Below are 12,802 nucleotides of genomic sequence, written 5' to 3'. Positions count from 1 at the left end.
CTAGCTCCTTTCCCCATGCCATGCATAGTTTTATAGAAGTCCATCATGTCTCCTTTTTTAAATATTTTTATTAGTTTTTTAACATATCATTTTGAAGAATAATTAAACATACTTTTATATCTTATACAATTTTTTTATGACTTCCATCAATCACATCTGAAAATTTTCCAATCTTTTCACTTAATTTACATTTCTTACTTTCACTATTACATTTAAGTCTCATAACTAATATCTCTCTTCTTTCTCTTCATTGCAATATTTCATATATTTCTCCTTACAAAACTTATTGTAGTCCTACTAGTGTAATTTGTTGATTACAGTTGCTCTTCAAATAATTTGTATATTTCTTCCAATCTTCTGTAAATCTCTGGTCCCGCAGGTTTCGAATCCTTCCTGTCATTTTATCCAATTCTGCATAGTCCATTAATTTTGTCTGCCATTCTTCTTTCGTCGGTATTTCTTCTTGTTTCCATTTCTGAGCTAACAATACTCTTGCCCATCATGTCTCCTTTTACTCACCTTTTCTCCAAACTAAAAATGCTCAAATACTGTAATCTTTCTGCATAGAGCAGCTGCTCCATCCTCTTGAACATTTCAGTTGCCCTTTTCTGAACTTTCCCCAATCTGTTAATTCCCACAGACCCTGAAATTTGCCTGCTTGCCTTCCTTCTCCACTGATCATGGCACCAGCAGGAAGGTCTTGTGCTGGGAAAACTGGCAACTGCCAGCCATTCATTTCATGTCCCCCTTTGCCAAAATGAGCTTGCTTGCCCATGGCGGAAACTAGCTGTCAATGGCAGGAGAAGACCCTCTTATGAACTGGGCCTGAAGAGATCTGAGCTTGGCTTGCAATGCAGCATCGAAATCTGAACTGAAGGAGTTCATTGAACTGAAGGACATTCATCCAGTGCTTTACCAACTGCATTGGCTCCCGGTGGAGTACATAGTCAGGTTTAAGGTGCTGGTTTTGACCTTTAAAGCTCTATGCAACCTAGGACCCACGTACCTACGGGACCGCCTCTCCTGATATGCCCCGCGGAGGACCATAAGGTCCACAAATGACAACACTTTGGAGGTCCCAAGTTGCAAGGTGGTTAGATTGGTCTCAACTAGGGCCAGGGCCTTTTCAGTACTGGCCCCGACTTGGTGGAACGCTCTGTCACAAGAAACTAGGGCACTGCAGGACTTGACATCTTTCTGCAGGGCCTGCAAGACAGAGCTGTTCTGCCTAGCCTTTGGTTTGGACTTAGTCTGACCCTTATGTTTCCCTCCCCTTTTGGTTTTGATCTATGGGCTACTATTAAAATGAGGCTGCATTTTAAATTGTATTTTAACCTTTATTTTAAATCAATTCCACACACCCCATTATGTTTTTATTGTAATTTTACTAGTGTTAGCCACCCTGAGCCCGGCTCCGGCCAGGGAGGGCAGGGCATAAGTAACATTTTTTAAAATTATTATTATTATTATTATTATTATTATTATTATTATTATTATATTTCAAACTCCACATTTCCAAATCCTTCTTCATCACTGGTTAGATACACTTCCAGAGGATGATCAGGAATATTTGTTATTAAAAAGGATAGGAAGGACACTTCAGAAGATTACAGTCAAAACTATCAGTCATCACCCCCAGCAACACCATCCATCATACAGCTACGGTACACTTCTCTCCTTTGAATTCTAAAACATTTGCTAATTCATGACGCCAAAAATTTGACATTGACTACCAGTGCCTTTTGTAAAGAAAATATAAAAATCAGCTGTCAAACAATTTATCCATTTATCTACTGTCATATGTCACCCTGGGCTCCTTCAAGAGAAAGGGAAAGATATAAATTCAATAAATAAATAAAAATATAATAGGTACCACTTTCCACATGGAAAACAAACAACTTTACGGTCATTTCAGGCAGTCCAGGAAGCTACGCAATCCCCCTTTCAAAGTGGCCTCATATATCCAGTGAGTTTTCTCATGCTATCAACAAAGCCTTTCTATTGGTTGATGATCCTTACAACACCTTTCTGGCTTCCATAAAGCATTTGCAGAGGCTGTCTCTACTTCAGCACGTCTTTGCCCTTAAATATCCAGTCCCAATCCCCCTGCGTAAAGGCCATGCCCTGCGTAAAGGCCACGTTTTACATATTAATAGGCACACACATAAGATGTAGCACTTCTGCCCTTCCAACAATGAACAAGTTGGTTATATCCATATTGCATCACAGAAAGTTATGGTGGGAAACCTGGGCTATTTTGCTGCATCAGTGTACCTGGAAGCTGGTAAAAAATAAAATAAAAAGGTAAATGACCTCTGGACGGTTGAGTTCAGTCAAAGGCAGCTATGGGGTGCAGCGCTCATCTCGCTTTCAGGCAGAGGGAGCCAGTGTTTGTCCGCAGACAGCTAAAGTGCTTCTGGCACAACGGGACACTGTGACGAGTGCCAGAGTGCACGGAAACACCATTTACCTTCCTGCCATAGTGGTATCTATCTACTCGCACTGGTGTGCTTTCGAACTGCTACGTTGGCAGAAACCGGAATAGAGCAGACTTAGCTACCAGATGTTGGGAGATATGTCAATGGAGGAATTTGCCTTATCTCCTTTTAATGCCAGGTAAGTTCAGTTCTGGAAATCACTGCCAAATGACTTAACACATTGGCCACAGTCATACGAAATGCAAAGCCTTGGTTTACTGTACCATACAAGACCGCATCCAGACAAGCCCTTCTGCTTCACTTTTCCCTTCATGGAAGCAGATAAACAAACCACATTTGTTGCAGGCCTAGCAACCATGGTTTGTTAAGGCAAAAAAGCCCACAATCCAGAGTTTGGATAGAATGCTAAGCTACCGCTTCATGGTTTGTTTTTCCATTCACACAGAGGGAGACGCAAACCAGAACTTCTGGAGCTGTGTGCACAGGATCTGTGGCAGCTGGTGCCTCTTGTTGCTGGAGGGACAGAGTTGACAGCAGCATAGTTAATGGTAGGCAAAGCCAGGGGCAACAACAGACAGAGCTGATGGTAGTCTGGGCATTTCAAGGCACACCTACTTGAGAGTAAACCCAGTCAATACAGCAGAACTTACTTCTGAATAAAACACACAGGAATGTGTTAGCAATCACAGCTAAGTTGTATAGCATCAGTACGTATTACATATTATACATTACACCGAGTGACAAAACACCTCCAGGAACAGGAAAAGCAAAAAGTAAGCATGTTGGTCCATAAAGGGGGGACCCTCAAAAATCTATAACTAGTCAATACTTCCATTTGAACAAACCATAAATGTCACAAAATAGAGGAAAAGCTTTTTCGTTCTCTAGAATTCTTCATCAGGCTGGATGTTACACAAAGCAAGGGATGGGAGGATGAAGAAAAACAAAACAATTAAGTTGGATATTGCAGCCGTTAGGTCATTTATTTAATTTTGTAGCCATGACATCATTTATTATAGCTCATCCACGCCCTGCTTTGTTAACATCCAGCCTGATGAGTTTGGGAGAACTCAAAGGGAAGGACGGGAGGAAAGAGAAACTGGGGGTGGAGGGGAGATAATCTATTTATGTATGTACCAGAGGCTGTGCCTCGGCTCAGCCTGCTCACCCATCCCCTGCTATTCCCTTCCCATTAACCCTCTAGAGCTTCTTTTTCCTACCCCTTGCAACTACCCAAGCTCACTTTTCCCCAGCCCAACCTCACTTCTGAAGCCACTTCTTCCTTCTATTCTGAAGACCCACTTTGCACCAGGTATCTCTCTCACTCCCTGCCTCCTCACCCTCCTTTTGTGCAACCCCTCCGTGCACACAGACGGCTTGCATCCTCTTTCTCCCCCACACTGCAGCTACTAAGCCCTCTTTTTACCTTCTGCCCAGTTATAAATCCACCATCCCTTCTGTTCTGCAGACCTTTTCATGCCTCCGCTTTCATCTTTACCCCGGTCCTCATGACTCCCACTCCCTCCTTTTTTGCACCTCCATTTTTACTTCCACTCATTATCTCCCCTGCTCCTTGCTTTTCTCGACTCTCCCTTGAACACAGACCTCTCCACGCCTATGGCTCATCCTCTCTCCTAATATGCAGCCTCTTTTGGGCCCACACCCCATGATTATATACGTTGTTGTATCTGAAGAGCCAAGCTAGTTCAGTTATGAATGTTGTACATATATGGGTGTTTGCTTGTTAATAAAATATATCTTCTAAATTACTACAGTGGTACCTCAGGTTAAGTACTTAATTCGTTCCGGAGGTCCGTACTTAACCTGAAACTGTTCTTAACCTGAAGCACCACTTTAGCTAATGGGACCTCCTGCTGCTGTCACACCGCCGGAGCACGATTTCTGTTCTCATCCTGAAGCAAAGTTCTTAACCTGAAGCACTATTTCTGAGTTAGCAGAGTCTGTAACCTGAAGCGTATGTAACCTGAAGTGTATGTAACCTGAGGTACCACTGTACATTGAATCTGGAACTTCATGTTGAAGACAACACACGGTGCCAGGAGTGAAATACATTGTGTGAAGGTACTGTGGAATATTTGAGGGCTCTTCATATTTTCTCTCACATGTATGAGGCAGCTGAGGAATGAAAGAGGCAGAAGTTTGAGTAGAGTGAGAAGGGAAAGACACTGAAAGGAAAAATGTGTCTGTTTTAAACAGCAGCAGTTTCAGTAAAGTAGGAGCGGAATATTACTGAGAGAAAAATGGCAATTTTAAAGCACAGCAGAGGTTTGAGTAAAGCTGGGATGGAGAGGCACGGACAGGTTGTTGTCATTTTTTAAAACTGTTTTTTAACAAAGATAAATAGCAGAGATGGGTGCAACACAGAAGCCAACACTAAACAGCTGGCAGAACAGAGGCTTTCCAAAATCCCTTCTTGCTGTACTCAAACCTTATTTTAAACTGCCACTCTCCCCAGTGTCACTCTCTGCTTGTTCTGCGAGAAGCCAAGTTACAGGGAATCAGGCAGAGGGCCTTCTCGGTAGTGGCACCCGCACTGTGGAACGCCCTCCCACCAGATGTCAAAGAGAAAAACAACTACCAGACTTTTAGAAGACATCTGAAGGCAGCCCTGTTTAGGGAAGCTTTTAATGTTTAACAGACCATTGTATTTTAAGATTCGGTTGGAAGCCGCCCAGAGTGGCTGGGGAAACCCAGCCAGATGGGCGGGGTATAAATAATAAATTATTATTATTATTATTATTATTATTATTATTATTATTATTATTACTACTACTACTACTACTACTACTCAGCCCTCTGCCTGACATTGTTTTAAATGGCACTTTCCCTTCTGTGTCTCTCCACTCCTGCTTTATCCAAACCTCTGTTGTTTGAAATGGCCACTCAGTATTATTCCATACAAGCTTTACTCAAACCTCAACTGTGGTTTAAACCACCCACTTTCCCCCCTTTCAGTGTTCTCCCCATCTTACTGTACTCAAACTTCTCTCACTTCCATTCCTCAGAGCTGCCTCATGTGAAAGAAAGGATGTGGAGTCATCAAAGATTCCACAGCATTTTACTCAAACCTCTACCATTGTTTAAAATCACTGTCTTCCTCTAAAATTTCTGCTGTTGTTTTGAACCAACCACCACTTTCTTTCTCTCAGTGTATGCCACTGCTGTTCTGCAACAGAACACCGTAACGGAAGCCAGAGCACACGCAGTGGCGTAGCGTGGGGGGTGCAGGGGGGGCCGGCCGCACCGGGCGCAACATCTGGGGGTTAGGGTTAGGGGGCGTAAATCCACGGGTTAGGGGTGCAAATCCATGGGTTAGGGGGCGCAAATTACTTGCCTTGCCCCGGGTGCTGACAACCCACGCTACGCCACTGAGCACACGGGAACACCATTTACCTTCCTGCCGCAGCAGTACCTATTATTGAAATACCTGACCATAGTAAAAAAAAGAAGAAGTAGTCAACTGACAGGTACATGCCAAATTATTGTTTCCTCAGCCTCTGTTAAAACTAGGCACTGATACTGCCCAGGAGATCCACATTTATACAGGGACTTCTGCAGTGAAATAGTATCACATTGAAACAGATTTAAACAGGTGAAAAATGTACAACAAGATCCAAGTACACACAGATGAATGCATCATATGGTCACTGAACATATTTGTACATACGCTCACACACACCTCTGCACGTCTCATGAGTGTGCGCACACACCCTTTACAGATTTCCAGCTGAGAGGAAAGCAAAAATATGGCATGAAATCTCTTAACATCACTGGCAAATGAAGCATGAAACATACTTTCAAGGAAGAGGCAGTAACGGAGCCAAGTTAAATATTTCATTTCAGGAGCAAACCCATTAATGTTGAGGATTCTGACCTTCAAACTGCAAAATTGCTTGGGGAAGAAATCATAGAATTGTAGAGTTGGAAGGGAACCTGAGGGTCATCTAGTCCAACCCCTTGAAATGTAGGGAACTCAGCTGGATCATGCATGACAAGTGGCCGGATCCGTAGGGGGGTTGGACTAGAGTGCCTTCCAATGACACAATTCTATGATTCTATGATTCAGCCTCTACTTAAAATCCTCCACCACCTCTCGTTGGAGACTGTTCCACTGTTGAATTTGACACAAGCACACACAGAGAGAAAGAAAAAAATCAGACTGCAGTGAAGAGAATGCCTGTTGCTTCCCATTCTTCTAAATGAACGCTGGTTGAAGTCCAACAGTTAGTCACATAAGAGTCAACAGCAAATTGACAAGAGCAACATCCCTATATTAAATTATCTTGCTCAGGAACAGTTTTTTATTAAGGCCATAATTTACTCATGCCTGCTAAAGGAAGGTGACCGTGGATTGAATTATGCTGTCCCTACCTGGGAGGATTTTGACCCTGTGGGCAAAAATAAATAGGAAGTGGAAAGGGGGGGAAAGAAAAACAAATAAATGTGACCTTTCCTCTCCCTGACCTCCCCTTCTTATTCAGATTTTAAATGCAGCCAGTTAGAAATACAATGGAATGAATCAACACCGGTCGCATAGAAACAGCCCGTGCTACTCCTTGTTCAACACACCACAAATGGCTGCCCAGAAAAGTTTTAAAAGATAATTGTAGGGTTGCCGTATGCCAAGAATTTCCCAGACATATCTGGAATACTTTTCTGTCTGGATTTTCACTGTTTGAAATATGGCAACCCTAGGTAATTGACTTTTGCACAAGAGTCACCTACAGTCAGCTAGTTGTGTAATGCTATATAGCCAGGGCCGGCCCACACATGAGGTGACCTGTGGCAGCTGCCTTAGGCGGCAGACTCCAAGGGGTGGCATTGCTATGGCTGCTCCACCTGTGATCTGCTCCGGATGACTGAGAAGTAAGGAGACGCAGCATGAAGTCTCAAGAGAAGCCACTGCCACCACCACTTTTATATGTCACAGAGAATACATTTTATGTTTTGATTTGAACCAACTAGTCAGCTCTTTGGCTGCAGGCTACTAGTCAAATAAACAGTATTTTGAAACTGATCTCTGGCTAAAGTGAAGACCTGTGTAACTACAGATTATTATTACGCACAGTGAAATCAGGTATACTCCTTAGGTGTCATCGGCATTTGTTTAATCCGTTTGATCATTAACCTTTAGCTTTATTGCAAAGTGAAGCTCTTTCCTAATTACCTACAAAGTATATTGCAATCCTTAAACTGCTAGTAAAGATGTTCAGTCAAAGAACCACAACCTAAGCTTTCTGTTGCTATATTAATCACAGCAGCTGCCTGGCTGCTGAGCAAACCCGAATGCTGTTCTATAACAGAAGCCCTACAACTGACATCACACTACAGCTAAAAAAAAACCCCCTCTCTCCAGATAAAGTTGTCTATCTCAGCAGGCAGAGAATATTCTAAAATATGCTTGAAAGTCCCCCCCCCCTCTCTCTCTCTCTCACACACACAATCAGAATCATGCACAATGAATACTGTGGAGAGAAATAGCAGCCAGAATATATGGTGAATGTTTTCATAGGTCCAAAGTCCCCACTGTGGGAGGACGTGTGGATCCAGAACTGGCCTCCACCGTCCCTTACGGACTCATTGTTAAAACCGTGTTTATGGAAGACAATCTTAATCGGCTACGAGTGATCGCCAAAGAAAGAAGAAGAAAGAAGAGGTGCTCTTTTGCAAGAATCAGCATTTAGAATTCCATGATAAGCCTAAGACAGAGATTATTATATGGAGTTGTGCACTGGAGGGATATAAATGACCAGGCTAGGCAGAGCACAACGCAGTACACAGTGTGCTTTTCTGTTATGGATGTGGAGAAGGAAACAAATAAAATATTTCCAGGGAAACCTTCCCCCTGCCAGCTTGAGCCCTCCCCGCTATAAACACTATTAAGAGATATAATCATATAACTCTCACCCCTTCCAATTTTCAGGACTGAAAGGTACATTCACCAGAACGTGTTACAGGCTGCTGAACGGTGACAGCAACCCAAGATTTCTGTTCAGCAAGATAATGAGTTTTAATTCGCAGACATTCCTTTCAAAAGAAAGTTATGATATACATTTCCTTTAAGGATAGACGGAGCCATGAAAACTGCTTGTCCACAGGCAACACTTCACACACAGCTGCTCTATGAAAGAGGTTGACTTTTAAAAACTTTGAGTGGCCAGTCCTGTTTTTAATGGCTTTAGCTTTTTTTGTATACATGTTGTTGTATAAAACCCTGAAATATAAATACATTTACAGAATCTATTAACTGACTTAGATGTGTGTCCTCAGTTCTTCAGGCAGCAAATTAAAAAAAAAAAAGATGTTCAGGATTTTTTGCAAGCCCGTGGGTGGCCTGTGCCTTCCACGAAGAGGCCTCTCTCCTACCTCTCCTTTCAGATAGGAGGGAATGCATCTCCTGAGATGCTCATGCGTGCTGCGATTCAGGCATCCCACCATTTAAACCCAAAGAAAGCTTTCTTTCTTCAGAACTGCCATCTTACTTGTGGGCGCATCCACACAGAGCAATACATTTGCACGATCTTGGCTTGAAAGAGTTGCCAGAAGGAGGCATACAACTTGGGGACCCTGAATTTGTGGAGGGTTCACTCCTATTCTTCTAGAAAAAGAGGGGCTGGAACTCACCACAAACACCTCCCTCATTTCCTTAGAAATGGGCAGTGGCGCCCACCAGGAGTGCCAACTTGGCCCCGCGACCATGGGTGCCCGGGCCGTGGGTGCCATGCAGCATGCATGGCCCTGACATTGAAATTTGTGGGTGCCCAGTGCCTTCATGGGGAATTTTGTGGGTGCTTGGGCACCCAGGGCCCCAGGGAGTTGGCACCTATGGTACCCACCTGAAAGTTGGCATAACCCACCTGAGAGGTGCTGGAACTAAACTGGGAGGGGGGCTGCTCCTTAACCTTTTTTTCTCTCAAGGAGAAGGCAGTGGAGTTTAGAATCAGAGTTTTTCTTCTCCTAGATGGGCTCCTTTCCCAGGTTGACAAGCCCCATCTGCCAACTCACTTCCCTCTTCCCACATGCAGAAACCACTTTCTTGACCATTGGACTGGTCTTGTCCACTCAATCTGCTGGAGCCTGCCTTTGCATGCAGAAGAAGTCCCTAACTCACTGAGGGTCTGAGACACATCAGCTACCCTCACATGGTTTAGCTGGCCTGTTGAAGCCGTTCTCAGGGTGTGGCCTCTGTCACATGCTTCTAGGAGCCACAGGTGAGACCTGAGTGCAAGGTGGGAACCAAATGTGAACAAACTACCCCCAGAAGGAGCATGACATGTCCCCCACCAGAGGTCAACTTAAAGACTTTCTACTACTTTTTTAAAGATTTGCCTTGAGAAACACCAACAACTGGGAAACACTGGCCTGCGAGTGCTCCAACTGGAGAATAGCCTCTACCAAAGGTGTCATGGACTTTGAAGACGCTCAAACTCAGGACAAAAGGGAGAAATGTGCTAAGAGGAAGGCATGTTTGGCAAACCCTCACCATGATCAGCTCCCACCCCGGAAACCTATGTCCCCACTGTGGAAGGATGTGTGGATCCAGAATTGGCCTCCACAGTCACTTACGGACTCACTGTTAAGACCGTGTTCATGGAAGACCATCTTACTTGGCTACGAGGGATCGCAAAAAACGAAGACTGTCCCCCCTAACATCCCATAGTAATGACTACTGGGATAGAATCAGGTGTGGTTTCGTTTGTGTGCAGAGCTGGTAAATGTGGTCTCTTTAGTGACTACATCGCACCAACAACTTAACTGGATTCAACATAAAAACAGACTCAGGGCTGACCTGAGATACTTTGGTGCCTGAGGAAGAAAATAAAAACACAGACAGTATGCTCTGCTCTTGCTCATCAGCCTCACATACAATCCACCAAGATGTAGATTGTACAAGCCCCATTGAAATGAGTGCCCAATGAAAACTTCTTAATGAAGTGTGCCTCATGGGTGAAATCCCACTCTGCCTGCCCCCCTTCAGGGCAAAGGAACCCCTGAGTGTAACTCAAAAGGGGAAATACAAAACAAAATACGGAATTGCTCCCCTCGGTAGTTATATTTGATGCCTGGATTTCATTCCACCACCACCCATAAACTCACAAGCAAAAGGACCAGCTTCGTTTACGGAGGCTGCTACAAAGAGTTACCCTCTTTTCTCCCAATTTTATGATCCTTCTAATTTTTACAGAGAGAGAAACTCGAAATGTAACAGAGTTCAATTAGCCAAAACGCCTTGGAGGTCTGTCAAAGGGAGCGGGTAGGAACCAGCCGTAGCATAACTCAGCAATCTTGTGTTTATTTGCATTGCATGCCCCCCCCCAACTGGCAGAATTCCAACACAAAGACACCCTTCTCCAACAAAGGAAAGCCAGAGGGAAGGAAAGCAAAACACACAAATCCATATATATATTTCAGGAACTGACTGGAAGGGAGCAAAGAACAGAAGAAAGCTTCGGTCTGCGAAGACCCCTTTGAATGCTAAGCAGCCTCGAGGCGTGTCTCCACCGCGTCTCCGCGCCGCGCAGGTTTGTTTTTCAAGGCGCGATCGCGCCAGATCCGTGGATCCCAGAACAAGCAAGCTGTCTTCAAGAAGGGGCGGGATGTTAGGGGAAACCGAGTGACCATTCTCCATAGGGAGGGGGGTGGCGGTGGAGTGTCACTCCAGCCGACAAAACGAAAGACCATGGCAGCTGGAGATAGGTGGAAACGCGCCGCGAGTCTCCACGCAAAAGGGAGGGAGCGAGGACGGGTCGGTCCCCCAACCCTGTCACTACACAAACACACCACACAAACACACACTGTGCAAGCCCTTCGCGCCGTTTTACAGGGAAATGCCTTTCGGACTTCCCTTCCCCTCGTGTCACAAAGCCCACAGTGCCGCCACTTCGCTGCAGATTCCCTCCAACAGATCTTTCGGAGAGGCAGGGGCGCAACAGAGAAAAATACACACACACACATGCACCCAGGCGAGCGTGGATTCCAGAGCAACTTACCTCGGAGGCGTCTCTGCTTTGGCTGGATGGGCCGATTGCCTATCCTGCGAGGGTCTGAGCACTCCTGGTTCCAGCAGGAAAGGCAGTGGCGGGTGGAAAGTGTGTAGACTGGCAGCAGAGGCGGCGGGAGCGCAGCGGCGCGGGCAGGAGGGAGGTGGCGCACCACGCGCCCTCAAGCTCTCGCCGAGGCGCGTCTGGCGTGCTTCTTGGCCGGGCTCTCCAAAAGCGTGTGCTGGATCCCCCCCTGCTGCAGGGGGCGCCGGTGCTTCATGCTCTGCCGAGGGGAGTGGGACCCCCCTTCCTCCGCCCACGCGCACTGCGAGAAGCCAGGCGGAGAGACGAGCATGCGAATGGGGGGAGTAAATGTGGGGTGCGATCAGCAGGAGCCCGAAGCCACAATCTCAGTCTGCTGGGATGACTTCCCCGAGGCCGCGGTTTTCAGCCAGCTCCGAGCAGTCCCGTTTAGAGACTGTGATGCGCGGAGAGCAAAATCACTGAAGTTCGCCGAAACAAGGCAACGTTTAAAAAGACGTTTTGAAAAGGAAGGAAGAAAAGAAAGCTAAGCGGTTTGCGTTTTCCCAGGTTGGGGTTCAGGGACCTCGCGAGCCGCTCTTGTTTGAGCACAGCTCAGCTGGGCAAAGAGGGCAGAAGGCGCTGCAGAGCATCTCCCCACCTCCCAAAAAAAAAGCTGCAGCATCTGCTTAAACACACACACACGGAAACTTCGAGTTCTGCTCCGACTCGGTGACTGAGAAGCATCCGAAGGGTGGAGCCTCTGAAGGGAAGGAGGCCCCGAGAGATTTCGCTTGAGCTGCAGAGCAGAAGAGCAAAAGGAAAGAGAGCGGGAGCTACGAGCCCATTTGGCCCAACAGGTTGCAGGTTGCCAACTCCCCTCTGGAGTCCGTTTAAAAAATCGACAGATGCTAACTGAGGAGTTGCTGCCAGCGCCCGCTGAATACGATTAACCAGGCAGCTCCGGCCCTCCCTTTGGCTGCTGTCCGTGGTGCTGAAAGCTCTCCAGTAGCTCGTTATTGGGGATAAAATCCTTTTCTAACCTCATTAGTCGGCGCTCATCAGCGGCGCGCATCCTGATCCTTCGCCTCAGTCATCGCAAATGAAGCTTTACGTCCGCTTGGCCGGGTTTTAATTATTATTTTTCTGACCTTTTACCTGGACCAAAATAAACGGATTTTCTTATTAACAGGATAAAGACAATGCGAGAAAGCGAAAGAAATGCTGGCTGCTTTGAGTCTGTGCATCCGCTACGTGCCTATAGGATCGCGCATGTTTCTTTGAAATCAAAATGCCCCATCTTTTTTCTGGCTGCACACCCAACAGCGGGTCACTAGTGTG

At 45.7% G+C, this 12,802-nt stretch overlaps 1 protein-coding gene across 1 annotated transcript in view; it reads right to left on the bottom strand.

Moving 5' to 3' along the window:
- The window catches only part of FAM163A (family with sequence similarity 163 member A), a 104,371-nt gene extending 92,493 nt beyond the window's left edge, over positions 1-11,878 (bottom strand). Inside the window, exon 1 of the mRNA XM_083621674.1 lies at positions 11,450-11,878. The gene's annotated coding sequence lies outside the window, so the exon portion shown is untranslated. The remainder of the gene's footprint in view (positions 1-11,449) is intronic.
- Between the last annotated feature and the right edge of the window lie 924 nt (positions 11,879-12,802).

The sequence above is a fragment of the Podarcis filfolensis genome (assembly GCF_964270895.1).
Source record: "Podarcis filfolensis genome assembly, chromosome: 6".
NCBI classification, from domain to species: Eukaryota; Metazoa; Chordata; class Lepidosauria; order Squamata; family Lacertidae; genus Podarcis; species Podarcis filfolensis.
This window is presented reverse-complemented; position numbering and strand designations above follow the sequence as displayed.